This window comes from Canis aureus, chromosome 12 (assembly GCF_053574225.1).
Source record: "Canis aureus isolate CA01 chromosome 12, VMU_Caureus_v.1.0, whole genome shotgun sequence".
Lineage (NCBI taxonomy): Eukaryota > Metazoa > Chordata > Mammalia > Carnivora > Canidae > Canis > Canis aureus.
This window is the reverse complement of record NC_135622.1, coordinates 65150090-65168571: the sequence shown is the minus strand read 5'-3', so window position 1 is coordinate 65168571 and position 18482 is coordinate 65150090. Positions and strand designations below refer to the sequence as shown.

At 37.2% G+C, this 18482-nt stretch overlaps 1 long non-coding RNA gene across 1 annotated transcript; it reads right to left on the bottom strand.

Moving 5' to 3' along the window:
* Positions 1 to 969: 969 nt before the first annotated feature.
* LOC144324745 (uncharacterized) lies at positions 970 to 13867 on the bottom strand. Its single transcript, XR_013390175.1, has 3 exons — positions 13624 to 13867; positions 3418 to 3740; positions 970 to 1170 (listed from the first exon to the last, which is right to left on the bottom strand). It is a non-coding gene; the product is annotated as an uncharacterized LOC144324745 (long non-coding RNA).
* Positions 13868 to 18482: the final 4615 nt, after the last annotated feature.

Here is an 18482-nt window from a genome sequence, read left to right as displayed (position 1 = left end):
TTTGGGAAGCATCAACAAAACATGATTTTTGAAATAAAATAGGAAAAGAAATAAGAACTTCACCGGTGTGTTAGTTGATCCAATATTATTTCCTTAGATTATAGTCTTGAATAGTGTTTGTACATGGCAAAGCTTAAACATCATGATTGTATTTCTTTAAAGAGCTACCCCCAGCAGGATACATGAACAGTAGAAAAATTGAGGAGCAAGAGGGGTGCTTGGGTGGCTCAGTCAGTTAAGTGTCCAACTCTTGATTCCAACTCAGGTCATGATCTCAGGGTTATGGGATTGAGCCCCGTCATCCATGCTGAGCGTGGAGCCTGGTTAAGATTCTCTCTCTGCTCCACTCCTCTGCTCACACTCTTTCTCTCTCTCCCTCTCCCTCTCTCCAAAAACATAAATAAATAAAAATAAAATAAAATTTAGGACCAAGATATTTGATCATAATTGTATTCTTAACTCTCACATGGAGCAATGTTGAAATATGCTAATGATATTTCATAATAGTATGTTGGTTAAATTAAGAAAAGTATCTGGCCAAGCAACATTTCGCTTTGTGCAATTTAGTTTTTTCCTAATAAATACTGTTCTGCTCTACTTGAATGGAAAACCTGTACTACTATTTGCAAAACATTTTGTTTTTCTTTCAAATGAAAGACAGGGAAAAAACAAGGGAAAAAAATTAGGCAGCAAACAAAAAAAGCAACCTTTGGTGCTAACCAGAAAATGGTGTGCGTGACAGGATACGTACAGCTGTCAATAGGCTTTTTTGCCACCAGGATGAGCCTTGGGTGCCAGTCCCTGAAGATTAGATCTGTTCAATATGTGGACACACAGGCAGGTTGCATGAGTGACCCTGATTGCCATAGTATTGCCTTAGTTTACAATATTAATAATAACTATATTATTATAACTATAACTATAACTATAATCAAAGTCAGTTGCAATAGACTTTTAAACTTAGCATCACAGCCTAGAACTCTTTAATTCACAGTGTACAGAATGTCGTTCTATGATTTGTAGTCAACATTACCAGTTACAGTGATTCTAGTGCACAGCCATCCCAGAGATCAATTCATTCAGGTCTGCTTATCGAAACAATATGTGATCATCTGTGAGAGACAGGAGAGATTTCATACTCTCAATCTGGAAAACGTTCTTCCCCAGAACCTAGGAACAGAGACAGATACTTGGCTTGATGGTGCATAAATAACATTGGAAAACATAATCACCAAGAAAAAAATATCAACATGTTATATATATATTTTTTTCAACATCTATCAGGCATTTTTCGGATACAGACACTATCACTTGTATCTGAAAATCTAGACCTGAGATTCTTGTATCTAATATTGAAAACCAAAGTCCTATTTCATGGCTTTGAATCTGTACATTTTTCAGAAAACAAGAACTGCCCATGTTCCCTCATCTATCCTACAGGTGACTGGAATCCCTCATGGATCCCACTTAGCTAGACACAGTCCAGTATTGTGCTAAAAATATGGGTCTGTCACTGGTGTAATTCCAGGTAAATTACATTTTTACTTTGTGCCTATTCTTCAAATATGTACATGTAATGATGTTAACTCTAGTATAATGCCTGTTTCACAGGATTCTATAAGGATGAAATGAGCAAATACTTAAAAAGCATTGGCCACATGTCTCATAAAAGCTTGTTCCATAGGCATTAAGTATTATGATTAATATGTTTGAACAAGAAAATATTAGTTCCTCTTTATTAGTTGTATTCTTTCCACAAAACTTCTGATTCCTAAGTAACAGTCTCTTAAAGAAATAGGCCTATCTGTGAAATGTTTTACCTAAATTAAAGAGTTTGAAATAAGAATAAATGGAGCCAAGATAACATTTCAGGTAAAAGATGTCAAAAAGCAGTGTTGTGATATGTTTTAAGTAATTTAACTTTTAAGAAAAAATCAATTTACCTTTCTGTTTTTAAGTGCAATACTTAAAGCATTAACACTTCTCTTTTCAGGAGATTAACTCATAGTAAGCAGTTTAGAATGCCCAATAAACTACTCATTTAGTGTATATTTATTAGCGTGACCTTAACTTTACATTATAACTAAGCAAACGTGCCTGTTCCTGAAAACCCCTAATATAGGAAGAGCATGCACTGTCAAGTCTTTTTTGAAAAGGCAATCAGAATAACTGAGGAACTCTTTCTGGATGATACAGTCCAAATGCAGAAATGCATTAGAATGTCCTCTGCATATTCCATAGCTTAATGACCAATCTCATCTCCATTCAATGTTTTCCAACTCCTTGTGCATAAAAGGACAGAAGTAACTCTAAGTTCATCTTTCCTACAAACTTGAAACACCTGTGCAGATTACAAGGGCTACGGGGAATGCAAATGTAGTGTGTTACCCAAGTGACACATTAGCCCATTAACACAGATGTTCACAGCTCTACCTTTGGGAGGCCTGCCAATTACAAATCAGCAAAACATGTGAAATTTTTTTAGAGCAGAAGCACCCCAAATCCAGCAATTACTAACAGTAGATAAAGTTGACCATACAAAGCTGCATGGTAAAGAGAATGAGGCATCTTCCTTATAAACAAATGTGTTGGGTGCGGATAACATATTAGTGAAGTTCTCATTTGACTCTTTCTTTTGGGATAACGACTGTCTTGGGCCTTGGGAAACAGAAGAATCAAATGTGACCACGCCTGATGGAAAATGCCATAGTGACTTCTTTACCCAGCAATTAAAAGCCTCATGTTACACAGAAAATTGTTTATTAAAAGAACCCCCTCCATTTCATGTTCTTCATTTACAGATAAGTCACTTCCCTTGATGACAATGTTAACTTTGCACTTTATATTAGATTTAAAGATATGTTGTTACATTTAATAAACAAATATCTCATAATTAATTTCAGAATGGGAGTTTTGAGTCATTTTCAGCAGCCACAATAGTGGTGGTGGTGGTGTTTTACTAATCGATTTGTATGTGCCTGGTGTTTAACTAGTTACCTCAGTTCCAAACATCTTTCTTTTAAGGACTAGGTTTGAATTAGGGACTTTTTGGTGATCTTACACATAATGCTTTTAGGTTTCTTACACTGTCAACCCAATATCTTTTTAAATGAATTATGACAGGGAATTCATATATTAAACTAAGTGACGAACTGAGATGTTTTACCCCAGTGTCAGGTTGGGGGTTCCTTCTCTTCTGAGCTCAACCCCACTCATCCCTGTCCCTTCTTCTATTTCCTTGAGTATGGCAATGAACTGAAAGGATTCAAGTTGGCAACCTGCTCCCTTCTGATTAGCTTAAAATGGGTTCCCCGTCATTATTTTCCTTGTTTGACAATCTATTCAATTCCAGGATTGTGATAATGATGTTTTCTCTTACAGAGCTATTGTGCTACTTAATTAATGTTTATTACATACTTGGAGATCCTTGGATGGCAAATGATATTCTAGAGCCAAGTACATTATTATTTCAATAAAATTAATGCCAAGATGAATCATAATGTGGAAGGTGATGGCCTGGAAATTGTTTCCTATCACCAACTGGAAAGGATATATTTGTTTGGCAGCTTTCTAAGTACAGTATAAACAGGTGGCCATCCACAAGCTGATGTATAGAAGGGAAATAGTTCATCCAGATAATTTAGATTTTAATTGAATTCTTTACAAAGTATATGAAGTTTGAGTTTCTTTTGCAGGGAGGAGATTTTGATCAATTACTTTATTAAAGAGCCAATAGAGACCTATAAAGAAAAAAATAATAAAACACAAATTAGATTTAACCAAAAAATGTTTACTTTAGCATAGTGAAAAAGTATGAGCTTGGAGTTAAGTAAGATGGACTTAAATCCAGTGTCTGTCAATGTTGGAATTCCATGACACACAGATTAGATCTGTCTTGTTCACTGCCATTTTCCTGATCCTTGTTTCTACCTTATTCATATTTCTTCTTAATTAAATGTTCTGGTTTTTGATAGAGTCAAAAAGATAGATTCACCAGTCTTTCCCTCTAGGCTTTGTAGTTTTTATATCTTTCATTAAAAAGTCTTCCCTTCAGGTACCTGGGTGGCTTAGTAGGTAGAGCATGTGACTCTTGACTATTGATCTCAGGGTTGTGGGTTCAAGGCCCACCCTGGGCATAGAGCTTACGAAAGAAAGAAAGAAAGAAAGAAAGAAAAGAAAGCAAAGAAAAGAAAGAAAGAAAAGAAGAAAGGAAGGAAGTCTTCCCTTATTTGAAGTATTTAAAATAAGTTCCTATATTTTATTCTATAGGTTTTACTTTTTATATATAATCCATTACTCTGTGGATTGCATTGCATTATTTTGGAGTAAAAATTATAAAAAGTAGGAAAAGCATTAACAATCTAATTTGAATTTTAAAAATAAAAGATTTGGGGCACCTGTGTAACTTTTGATTTCAGTTCAGGTCATGATCTCAGGGTCATGAGATTGAGCCCCATGTTAGGCTCCAAGCTCAGCATGGAGTCCTGCTTGAGATTCTCTCTTTTCTTCTCCCTCAGCTCTTATCTACCACACACCTCTCTAAAATAAATCTTTAAATCAATAAATAGAAATAACAGATGTATTTGGGAATAATTAACATACTAAGACACTGTCTTCTAATAATGAATTTTAGTATACATTTTTATTTATTTTGTTTTTTTCCCCAATAAAGTCCTATACTTATTTTGTTAAGAGTTGTTATAGTTTCCTGTACTAATGCCATAAGTGGTATATGTTTTAAAAAGCAATTTAAATATCTGGTTAAATGTCCTGAAGTTGGAAGTGCACATCAAGAAATATCTATATTTTTATCTAACAAGTGCCTTTAAATAAATCGTTTAATCTTCCTCCCCTGCTGTGAAGGACCACTAAGATAGAAGCCATCGCTCTCAGAATATTTGAGTTACAGAAACAAATTTTATCTCAGTAATTATAACCCACTTTGAGGTATTAAAATGATGGCTCCAGTGTAGAATCCAATTTAAAATTTAAATCTCCCTTCAAGTTCATAGATTTTCCTTCTCCCTAGTTCAGGGCTGACTTAGGCCTAGGAGACCTGACAGAGAAGATTCTTTCCCTGTCTCTTCTCATTCATTTCCCAACCTCTCTACAATTTCTGGGTTCCCCTCCCTTGTCCAATGTAAGTGTGGTGTCAAAGCAAAGACTGCCCTGCACAAAGCTGAACAGACAAGGAGGATTTATTGCAGAATCTCGCAGTAGGCCAGAGAGGCCAGAGCTCAGTCTGAGCTCAGAGAGTTTTTAAAAGCTGGAGTGGGGAGGAGTCTTAGGCCACCTGTGTTTGCTAATTGGCTTTACCCACTGGAAAAAATAACTTTTTCTTATCGTTACAGCAGGAAGTAGTTTTACAACATGGAGCAAGGCTCCCACCAGAGTTTGGTTCCTTTTTGTTGTTGTTGTTATGTCACTTTCATTTCTTTTATTTATTTATTTATTTATTATTTATTTATTTATAAATTTATTTTTTTATTGGTGTTCAATTTGCCAACTTATAGAATAACACCCAGTGCTCATCCCATCAAGTGCCCACCTCAGTGCCTGTCACCCAGTCACCCCCACCCCCCTCCCACCTCCCCTTCCACCACCCCTAGTTTGTTTCTCAGAGTTAGAAGTCAGAGTTTGGTTCCTGATAGGTACTCTGTCTTCCTCGAGGAGCACATTTCGAAGGATGGCTCTCAATCCTCCAGACAGGCATTTTAGGTTGTGACGCTGGCAAGAGGCTTTTAAAAAGATTTACATGTTAACAGGACAGAGAAAGAATTTATAAATACACATTTTTATAAAGTGAATGTTCTGAGGAAAGAAAGGTCAGGGCCTCCAGTGAGGGAGGCTGTCTGAAGTTTAGTTGAGCCAAGGGGAAGGTGAAGGCTGTCTTTGCACATTGTTGTCCTCTGTCTCATCTAAGCCAAAATTTAGAGGCAACAGGAAGCTCCTTTTTCATCTCTAATGTCTTCTAATTGTTTACGTAGGCATTTCCGAATACAATTAATTTTGTAAATTGATTTTTAAGAACTTTTACCTAGGGAATGAATTTTATAAAGGAATTGTTTCCCCTTTATTATAGGTTTGGAAATAAAGTACCGATTTATAAATATAGTCAAAGGTAATGTTGTTTTCATTCTGTATGTTTTTTTCTTTTAGTTAGTTATTCATTTTCATCTCATAATGACAGAAATTCACTGACACTTTTTTTCTAGTACTTTTGAAATGTTATCTTTTATATTTAAATATTTAGTGCCTCGGAATTAATGTTAGTGAATTCTGTATCACAGGGTTCTAGTAATTGTCCTCATTTGTGATGTATTAGAATTACCAATAACATAGTGTTATGCTAGGATTTGCTCTTTGGCATAATTCTCTATCTATAATGATGGTTACCATAGACTCTGGAGATGGAGTACTCAGGTTCAAGATCCAGCTTTTTTGCCTTTGATCCTATATCCTTAGTGGATATTTAACCTCTTAGCACCTAGTTTACTCATCTGTAAAGTTGAGATAAAAATAGTGCAATGGTAGGAAAAATTGTGATGATGTTCCCCCCAAGAGTCTCACCTTCTGGTTATTCCATCAAATGCTAACCTAGGTATCACTGTCTTGGGACTTTGCAGATAGAATTAAGGTTATTTATCAGCTGACATTAAGATAGAGAGGTTATCTTGAATTACACAGGTGAGCTCAAAAGTAGTTGCATGAGCCCTTAGATGCAGAAGAGGAAGAAAGAAGGAAGGAGGCAGCCAGAGATGCTTGTGTAAAGTAGAAGCAGGAGAGAGATTCCGTGTGTGAGAAGGACTTATCCCACAGTTGCTGACTGAACACATGTCAAGGAATGTGTGCAGCCACTAAAAGCTGAAAATGGTACTTGGCAGAGAGCCAGCAGGGAAATGGGGACCTCAGTCCTACAACCACAGGAAGTTAATTCAGCCAACATCTAAATGAGTTTAGAGGGTGATTCTTCCCTGAAGCCACCATTAAGGAATACAGCCCTGAGACACCTTGATTTTAGACTGGCAAAAATCTCATTGAACAACTAACCTACAGAAACTATGAATAGTAGGTTTGTTGTTTTAAGGCCCTAAATTTGAGGTGATTTGTCATGGCAGTGAGGGGGTTCAGGAAACACCCCACTCCACCTCCCCCTGGAATGTGCCTCTTTGTCATGTGGATTGTTTTGAGCTGAAGGCACGTGAGAGCCTTTGGGTTTAAGAGAAAGTTTTGTCCCTCCCTTAACCACACAGAAGAATCTAAATTGAGGGTCTTTCCCAAAATAAGGGCTATTAACAGAGATAATTTTTATCTGAGACCCATTTGTATAGTAGGGCAAACATCTCATTACCAAACATCTGTTCTCCATATCACCCTGTGAAATGCATTCCTTTCCTCTGAACTCTCAGGCCCCTACCCCTTCTCCTTAATTCAGAGTGATGTATATCCCTCATTTTATCTGTCTTTGGAATTTCCATATCTATACTAAATGTAATTGTCTCCTGTTAATCTCTCATTTCAATTGGATTCTTAATCCAATTCTAGGACCTTTGAGGGGACAGGAATTCTTGCTCCTCCACAGCAATAATGGACAATGAACACAAGCACATAAGTGAAAGAATTATCATGCAAAAAAAAAAAAAAAAGAATTATCATGCATATTAAACAAGTTCACTTGTGTTAAACACTAGGATAGTACCTAGCAGGAATTAAGTGATAAATTCTGACTTTCATTAAACTACTCCATATATTATTTCATTCTTGCACATCAGGTCTTATGTACTATATTGTTAGAATGCATATCAATAATTTGGTATAAAATATACTCATATTGGGTTTTCATATATAGTTTTTAAAAATTTTTTTTTAATTTTTATTTATTTATGATAGTCACAGAGAGAGAAAGAGAGGCAGAGACACAGGCAGAGAGAAGCAGGCTCCATGCACCGGGAGCCCGACGTGGGAATCGATCCTGGGTCTCCAGGATCACGCCCTAGGCCAAAGGCAGGCACCAAACCGCTGCGCCACCCAGGGATCCCTCATATATAGTTTTTAAATATGTTCTCAGATAGCCTTACTCATTTATCATTCCTCATTTTTTCAAATTTAAATCACCATTGGCATTTTTATTAGAAATACTTTAACATGTATACAACTGATTCTACTTTCTGTTTGATTCTATTTATAAAAATAAAAGTTTTTAGCCAGACTGTTGTAATTGAACACTTATTACTATGTGCTCTCTCAAGAATTATTTTTGTAATTTCTCTTACTCTTACATTCATTTATATTATTTAGATCAGTTTTTCTTTTATTTTCAAGGATACATGTTACCCTTTAGTCGCATTTCATTCCCTGTTCTTTATACCTGTTATTTATTGTTGCATTATCAATAGCCTATATTTAATGTTCTTCTATTTTAAATATTTGTCTTTATTCTTTGGATTATAAGGGACATTCCTACAGTTCTCATTAGTATGACTAATTAAATTTTATATTGTTTTCATTAAAAAATAGGTCAAGTTTTACAAATGTTAAATTGTCTTATAATATTTTCATATCCCAGTGAGAGTGTCCCTCCCCTCCTCCCCACCTCTGCATGCTTTGTTACTGTCATTTACATTTTTCACTTGAGTTAATTGTTATCTCATCTCTTATCTATTTTATATGGTCAATATTTTCTTAAATTTTTAGGAGAACTCAATTATATTTTTCATATTTTTCTTCACTGCTATTTTACTTGTTATGTTGACTTTTTCTCATTGGCTTTATTAAGAAGTTCAGATGTTCTTTGTTTCCCAGTCATTAAATGGGGAGAGCTCCGACTTGGCTCACGTTTTGACATAAACAGAATAGGTAAATTATTTCTGCTCTTCTAATTCTTCAAGTCAGAAATGAATCTGGATTGTAAAATGTGTCCCCAACTAGTATTCTACTGAAATGAAAGGGGGGGAAAAAGAAATGAAAGGGCTTTCCTTTTTTTTAATGACAGGAATTTATTACTGGAATATTTGAAACAGTTCCTTCCTTTTCAGAAACAGTGCATGAGCATCTGTAACCCATTACACACCAACACTCCAGCTTTTTCTATCTCTGTCCTCCCTGTGATGAACCTCACATCTTAAGGTCTAACAGGTCACTGGATGTCCAGTGCAGCCCTGAAATGGAAATGGAAATGAATGAGAACTAGAGCATCCAATGTGGTTCACATTCTTGGAAAAACAAAACAAAACAAAATTTAAAAAAACAGAGGCTACTCCTGTAAGGTGTATGGATGTAAGTTTTGGCAAGAAAATGGAACATATATTTCTCCTTTCTGGTCTGGGAAGACTTGTTTTCTCTGGGATTGGATGGAAATCTGCCATCATATTCTCAACACCTTTCATTTTTTTGTGTTAAGGTCCTGTCTCTGCTATGGTTGGTGACAATTTCTTTGGGACCTGGGAAACTCTTGACCAGAGGTTCAGGTTTTAGTAGTTTGTATTTGTTTTTGTTTCAATTGTTTTTAAGAAGGGAAGAGAGAGAGTGAGCATGTGCATGCACATGCAGGGGAGAGGGACAGGGAGAGAATCGTAAGCAGGCTCCCTGCCGGTGTGGAGACCTACACAGCTAGATCCTACCACCCTGAGATCATGACCTGAGTGAAATCAAGAGTCAATCTTTAATGGACTGAGCCACCCAGGCACCCCCAGTTTTTAGTAGTTTTATAACATTGCATCTTTTTTTCTGTGTTTTCATGAGTATTTCATGAGAAATAGGGAACTCAGCAGCCCTTGTTGGAAGTCATTATTTCAAACTGTAGAATTTCTTTATTTTTGCTGTATATTTCATTAAAGCAACTGGTACTAGAAAATCATCTAAGATTTTGGCAATAGATTGACTTTGGCTTTTCCTTGTAAAGATAAAATTTGGGTACTATTCTGTATTTTCTCAGATACTTGAAATATTTTGTGAAAACTAGGCAATGAAATGTCTGGTGACTTCTTAAATTCTGACTTTTACTTTGGATTTTTTATGAACACAAAATAAGCCAACTCAGCTTTCCATATTTTTTCAAATTATTTGGTCATAGCAGAGAAGATATTTTTACAATACTGTTTAGTCACACTTCTCAGGGGAGAAGTTCTCTATAGTTCTGTGTCAGTAGTAAACCAGCATAAGCCAACAGATAATGATGTGACTACCCCAGGGCAATGCAACCACAGAAAAGAATTCTCTATGTATGTGGACTGGAAGACTACATTTAGACAGTTATTAAACTCATTTATTAAACTCATTTTGAACAGTTGACATCATGAAATCTCAAATGTTTTGAGCTGTTTTAAGTAGGTCACAAAACTGTGTCTCACCCAACTTCTCCATTCCTATTATTGTTTTTCCATCTTACTCTTTTGAAAATAACTGACTTTCATGCAACCCTTTATCTTTTTTAAAAGCTGAAAGAGGGCCTTTATAAGCAGTGGAGTAGGAAAAAAAAAGGAAAGAAAAAGCTTCAAAGGAAAACTGAAGCACAACTTGAAACTGTGTCACAGGGCTGGGAGCTGCTGAAACACGCAAAAAATGTTTTCAGACTTAAGGCAAGCTGCCTGAACAGAGCATGACTTCTCCAGTAACTTCTTTGGAGGGTTATAGGCAGCAATGCCCTCACTGAATCACAGCTTTGAACCCCCATTGAGGAGGTGTCTCTCCTTTCGATCAGTGTTAACGGGGGTTGACAACAAGCTGGCTAGCTTTTGAATCATTCCACTAAGGTTGTCCTGTTTGTGTATCTGTACTCCTGTCCTGGCCCTGTTCCTTTTTCTAGAATCATGAAACAAAGGAAGGAGAAAAGAGAATATATCAAGGTTTTTGATGGAAGAAACCATTCAGTGCTATCCTCTTCTCTTTCCTCAACTTGGACCCAGTCCAAGTCACAACCACAATATTTAGATGTGAAATGTCATTGATAATGTGAAAAAAATATGCTGTAGTCATATAAACAGCACACTCAGTAGAGTTCTCTCATGTTTGCAGGGCATGATCTTTATCTATTCATAAACAACAGATTACTGATTGCTTTAGACAACAACCACCTGAATATGCCTCACTGTTTTGTAAGGTATGAATATGGGCACACCTCCTGGGTGGTTTTCCTGTTTCATGCCCTAGCAATGCCCCAGTGGTAGTATCTGGCTGGTGGTTAGATGGATCTGGATGGTTCAGGATGGCTTCACTCCTCTGTCTGGCACGTAGGGGAGGAAAGACTGAAGGCTGAGCTCAGAACCCCTCTTCCATATAATTTTAGGGCCTCCCTAGATGGTCTTCCCAGCTAAGTAGTTGGACATTTGGACATCTTTTATGGTAACTCAGGCTCCAAAAGGCTAAGATGGAAGTTGCTACATGTTTTAGAGTGTGAGCACAGACCTCTATTGATCAAAGCAGTTTTGAGCCAACCCAGATTCAAAGGAAGTAAGAATAGACTCCAACTTTCCCTGAAAAAGAAAATTAAAAAATGTGTGGCATTCTTTTATACACCTCAGGACATGATACATATTTGGTGCTTAATACCAACATATGGAATATTTCATGTCCTTCACTTCACTTCCATCTGTGCATTCGACTCAATTCAGCACTGGGCAGACAAGAATTCACATTCAAATTTAGTGACCCCGTATTCCCTGTTCTGTGTACACATGTGCATGCGAGCAGGTCGCTGGTCCTGGCCCTTCTCTTTGTTCCTCTCTCTCCCTGTCATCTGTGTTAGAGTGAATTTGAGCAGCTAGCCTGACTTCCAAAACATTTTAAAGTGTTGTGTGGTAAGAGGTGAGGAAGATAATTTCTCTCCAGGAAACAATATGGCACAAGTGCCATATATTCAGCAGTGGGTCAACCAAGTGTTACTTCAGGATTATAAATGAGAAACAAATTGCCAGTGGATGATGAACTGAGGCCTGACCTCTCCAAGCCCATCGTGGGCTTTCTCCTCGACAGGACATATTGACGGGAAGGACAACAAAACCAGAGCTAGTGAAATTGGAAGTTATAGGACGTCACATGGGGGTGGGGATAGCCAGGTTTTCTTATTTGTTTTCCTGACTATAATCGAATACAATTATGCGACAGAAAGACCAAGGGAGGGAGGGAGGTGGGCAAGGAAGGAGACAAGAAGGGGAAAGCCGAAAGCAGGGTTGGGGTGGGGGAGATGAAAGATACAGAAGATGAAAAATTGCTGGAGGAAAAAAACGGTTCTCCTAGTTAATTTCTTCAGCTCAGACCCAAATTAACTGTGTCCTACCAAGTATCCCTCAATACAAAATAAGCTTTATTTCTGTGCTGGCTATCCCTAAGTAAAATATTTTGAGCTGTTATAACTATTAGAAGGCAAGAATTGTTTCTTTTGTTTGCTTATTCCATGGCCTTTTCAGTATCTGACACAGTATGGTAGGAACTGTGTATATAATAAAACCAGGTTACATGAAAGAAAATATGACCGAATCTAAACATGCAACCAGATTAAGATATAATGAATGGATCACATGTACTGGCTTTATTGTTACATTAAACGCACCAATACACATCACCTTTGTAGATATGATCTAAGTAAAATTATTGAAATAATTAGATATTTGTGAATGGCCATAAGGTCCGTTTACACTTTTTTTTTTTAAGGCTTTATCTATTTATTCATGAGAGACAGAGAGAGACAGAGACACTGGCAGAGGGAGAAGCAGGCTCCATGCAAGGAGCCTGACATGGGACTTGATCAGGGTCACACCCTGAGCTGAAGGCAGACGCTCAACTGCTGAACCACCCAGGAACTTCTTTTACATAAAAAAATAAATCTTAACCATTCTATCAATACCACCCAATTATATACTCATTTGCTTTTTTTTTTTTTATGGTCCCTCTTCCCCCATTAAAATACCATCCACAAGAATGAGGATTTTGTTTTGTTGATCATTATTTCCTAAGCAGTTAGAACTCTTTCCCAATGAAAGGTGCTCCATGAATATTGGATGAATAAACAGACACAATATAATAGTTACAAAGTCGAGAAGGCAGATGCTATCGATGAGCCAGCATGTCTGCCTTGGGCCATCTGAGGCCACTGGTAGCTAGAGACAGTTTGCAGCATTTCTTAATCAGAAGCCCTGGTCTGTCTCCCTTCTCTGCCTGAGAGCTTTCTCCACCACCAAGGGAGCTTGCTCTCCACCATCAGATGCAATTCTGTAGCTTATCGCCCTTGTGAGCAATGCTCCCCCTGGGGCAGGATGAGAGTTAACAGGAGAGTGTGAGAGTTGGCCTGCTTCCAGTAGGTAAGAGAGTCCTGGGGTGAGTTTCACAGTGCTGCTCAGAGGGCCCTACGGCCAGGCAGGATGGTGCCGTCCTTGCTCTTAGGAGCAACTTCCTCATGAATATATTCACTGTGGGCTCTTCTCTGTCCCACTCTCCTCTCTCTCTACTTGGGTTTCTCAGGACTACACTTTGGAGAACCCAAACTATGGACACTTAAAAGTCATTAACGAGCAAGTGTGTAATGATTAAACTTTTTTATTTTGTTATTTGTCTGAATCAAGGGGAAAAAAAACAACAAATTCAGGAGTCATTAAAATTATGCATCAAAACAACTCAGTCAATACTTACAAAGTACTAATAGATTTCAGGCAGGTTTTGTCCAGGAGTGTGTATTCATCCTTATGCTTTATGCCAGTGCCTACATCCCTGCCACTCCTAAGTACCTTTCTAGGTTTAAGTTGTAGAAAAGAACTCATCTTAAGTAAAGCATAGATAATCTTATTTCATGTTTAACAGTTATTTTTCCTGGAACTTCAAAAATTACAGTTCTTTTTTTAATTTATTCATTTATTGGATAGAGAGAGAGAATGAGCACAAGCAGGGGGCAGGCAGGGGGAGAAGTAGAAGCAGGTGCCCTGAGAAAGAGGGAGCTTGACATGGAACTCGATCTCAGAACCCTGGGATTATGACGCGACTGGAAGACGTTCAACAGACTGAGCCACCCAAGTGCCCTACATTTCAAGATAAGCAGTTAAAACACGGAAGAGTGACCTTTTTTTGTGTGTATTATCAATAAGAATCTTTAGGCTTTGTGTATAATCCTTCCAAGTGTCATTTTGAAGAGTATTTGTTTTCTAGTGAATTTTTCAAATACATTCCATCTGTGAAACATCTCTTTTTGAAAAGACGACCTTTAAACATGAAGTTGAAAAGAAATTTGTGGTAACTAATTTTACCATTAAATGAGAAACATCAAAACTGATATGTTTTTATTGCTATATTACTTAGCAATAGTACTTTTTGATGTTTGGCATATTGATCTTTTTTTTTTTAAGATTTATTTATTTATTCAGAAAGAGAGAGAGAGGCAGAGGGAGAAGCAGGCTCCATGCAGGGAGCCCGACGTGGTACTCGATCCGTGGCCTCCAGGATCACACCCTGGGCTGCAGGCGGCGCCAAACTGCTGCGCCACCAGGGCTGCCCCTGGCATATTGATCTTGTGTGATTTAGCAAAATCACATAAAATGAGATCCATCCTTTTTGTTACCAAAAACATACTACTCGCTAACCTATGTGAAAAGAAAGTGAAAAAGAAGAGAGATTATGAGAAGGTTGTATCTTAGCACCTCTCTTTGTATGTGCCATGTGAGAAGGTCGCATTAAAATTGCTACACCTTATTGCTAAATCAGATGACCATAATGAGTTCTTTGGTGTTTATATAAGCCTCATAATCACAGTGTTTGGAAAAAAATAGGCAAGTTTATTTCACTTTTATGTAATAGTTCTAAATTAATTGTCAACATTCACAAAACAATTTTGTTCTACATGGACACTTGGCAGCTTGGATATCTCCAGCGTCATGAAACCACATCCCATACAGCATTTCCATTGTCTCAAAGCTGAATCAGCTTGGTCCCTAGCAGCTCTGTCAGTGGAGAGGATAAGGCCACAATCCTGAGGACTCAACATGGAAGTGGAAAACATCACTTCTGCTCACACTCCATAGGTAATTTGCTTAGGTAGACACTCCTCCCTGGGAGGGAAGAGAGAGAAATATGTTGTTCCCATGTTCCCAGAAGGAAGGAAAGACAGGTTTTGGAGGACCGCTCACTACTCCCTAAGCAAACAGTTAAGGCTTTCGGTGTAATAGGTATACCTATTACAGGTATAAAAACATTTTGTGTGATTTTAGAATTCTTGAGATTGGTCTGAGTTTAAAAGGCGGTATCTGTAATATTCATTCCCATTGTGTGTGCCTAAGAAATGGTGTCTACCAGTCTTATGAACAAGGATTCTAGTTTTTAATGTATAAATTAAATCTAGTTTATGCCATGTTTTAATAAAATATCAATGCAAAACAATTAGTGACTTTTCACATTCAAAGAAGTTTAGTGGCAAAATGTCTCCTGTAGGCATGTCTAACTACTTGTGCACAGATTTATTTCAAAGTCTTTACAGAATCATTCTGATTCATAACATTCTAGATTTTTGTCAAAGCTTAAAAATAGCAATTGCCATCATTGCACACATCCTTCCTTGGTGATGAAATCCATGACACCTCGCACGTAGGTAAGGACAGCTTTTTTTTTTTCGATGACCGTATGCATAATATTAGTCACATAACAAACAAATAATCTTCAAATCCTCTGCTACTGCCATGCCTTTGAGAGCAGAAAATATCAATAATTTCATCTTCCAACACATCTTAACATATAGGTGGAGACATTGATTAGCCAGATGCACAACATGTTTAGAAACATTCACACTTTGAATACTTATCACTATAATTATAATTATTTAATAATTGTCTCAGCCTTCTGTTTCAGAAACATCAGTCTTCTTTGCATTGTTCTATTGTGTAGAGATTGAAAGCTATAGATTTAAAATTGATGATTTGTATACACTACTATAGCATTAATTTTACAAAATAGAGAGGCTTACATGAGCCAGCTTGATAATGGTGTCATCTAGCTTCGTGAAATAATTTCTCAAGAATACTTATTTATGAAATAAAGTAGATCTAATGCACATAAAAAATGCAGGGATATTTATCTATTTTGTATTATTTATTCATGATACTTCTCTTTTCCTCACTCTTGCCATGGTTTAATATGGAGAAAAAAAATTCTACTTTTCCAGTGAACTTTGCCTTGACCAGGTATTTTTTTTCCTTTTCCTTTTCTTTTTCTTTTTCTTTTTCTTTTTCTTTTTCTTTTTCTTTTTCTTTTTCTCTTTTTTCTTTTTCTCTTTCTTTTTTTTTTCTTTCTTTCTTTCTTTCTTTCTTTCTTTCTTTCTTTCTTTCTTTCTTTCTTTTTTTCCTTTCCTTTCCTTTCCTTTCCTTTCCTTTCCTTTCCTTTCCTTTCCTTTCCTTTCCTTTCCTTTCCTTCTTTCCTTCTTTCTTCTTCTTTTTTTTGCCACTGGAATGCAAATAGAACAGATTTACCATTACCGAGCAGAGGTTTTTAGAGATGTGTGTTTCCACTCACCACTCTGGGAACACATCCCATGTAAGATAGGCCCCTTCATCCTGGATCCCAAAGTGAGGAAACACACAGAGGAGTGTCTCATCCAGCTTGCATCCTACATCCAGGTCCAGCAACGATAAACCCAGTAGAGTGCTCAAGAGTCATAATAGACTCTCAGACGCTGAAGCAAGACATAAATGCAAGGCATTATGAACATCGAAGTTGCCAGCGGAATATTGTGTATGATCACGACAGAACCAGACTGATGCCAAGAGTGGCACCAGATGTAGAATGTTGCCAGGACAAAACCTCAACAGCGTGGTATTTGCATTAGAGACTCATGGTTCAGGCATTCGGCTGTTATTGCAGATGCAAAATATTCAGCCCATGTAAAATAGTGGGATGAAATTTGGTAAAACTGTCACCTGACATAACTTTGGGGTAGAACTGTTCCAAATGAGCCCTGGAACAAGGGCACAGGAGTTCCCTGAGCTGGAGTGGTTTCTGCTTGTTCTGAGCAGAAACAGGAAGAGGCACTGTATGTTTCTGTTTACTCCTCTGAATCCTTCCTCTTCCCTAAAACCCCATGTCCCAGAGGAGAGGAGCTCCTTCAGGTTGTGTCCTAGAATGAGGAGACTTTAATCCCACACTTAATCTGTGGCTAATCACAGCTAAATCTAGCAGAGGTCATCTCCGCAAATTACAGCATATAGTTTAGTAGAGAAGCAGCCAAAAATGCATAGACCTGTGAGTCATTAACATTTGTCACTGTCACTCACTGGTTTCCAGGGTTATTATATGCATATGGCAGGGCAGATATAGACAACTAGATTTTCCTTTACACTGTCAGAAATATATTTTTGTCATTAAAATATTTTGAAAAAAATGCTTTGATTTTTTTTCTTTTCTACAATATTTTAAAGTATTCATGAAATGGTTGCATTTATAATCCATCTAAATGTTCATCCTTTTATAGTTTTGTATTATATTGCTTCCCCATGTCTTAGAATCATCATATAGTCTTTTTTTTTTAAAGTTCTATTTTGCCTAATGTATGTGTCTGGGATATCAGACTTCAGATTCTTAAAGGGAAAAATTAATTGTTTTTTTTTGGAAAAATTAATTGTTGATTACAATCAGCAGTTGAGCCAATTAAAAAAATAATCTCTGCTAAAATAGTTGGTGTTTAAATTGCATATAATATTCTCACTAAAGGAATACATCAATAATTTACCTAGAGATAATGTTTTAGCAGGCAATGTTTAAAAGAATTTAGACTAATGAATTGCATAATCATTCACAAAATCAGTCATTATCGATCAAAGATTCCTTCAATAATTTGTCTAATGTTCAGATTTTAGATTTGTAATTACAACGTTTTTTTTTAAATTTATTTATTTATGATAGTCACAGAGAGAGAGAGGCAGAGACACAGGCAGAGGGAGAAACAGGCTCCAGACACCGGGAGCCCGACGTGGGATTCGATCCCTGGTCTCCAGGATCGCGCCCTGGGCCAAAGGCAGGCGCCAAACCACTGCGCCACCCAGGGATCCCTAATTACAAGGTTTTAAGGGCTACTCCAATCAGCTGTATAAATCCATAACTTTCCCAAAAAATAAAATATTGTACACTAAATCAGACTTTCTATGATGATTAGAAAGGTAAATTTATTTCAAAAATCAATGTGTTTGTAGCTGATATGCAGTATTTTGATCTAAATTCCATGCTAAAATAAAAGTTGGTAATATTATTATATAATAATAGTTTTGAAGCAAGCAGACCCAGTCAGAACCCAGGAGCAGGTCCCACAGGACTAGCCAAGCGGGTCCTTGGCTGCGTGTAGGGGAGGACTCAAACATGAACCAGAGGAACTGAAAAGAGGGTTATCGTGTAGTGTAAACGACAGGTATAGCAGACAGAGTGTCTGGACTTGGAAAGGAGAGTGAATCTTGATGTCATGTAGAGCTAAGGGGTTATATTAGGAAAGGTTCGAGGGTACACATTCCTCCAGGAATTCAGGG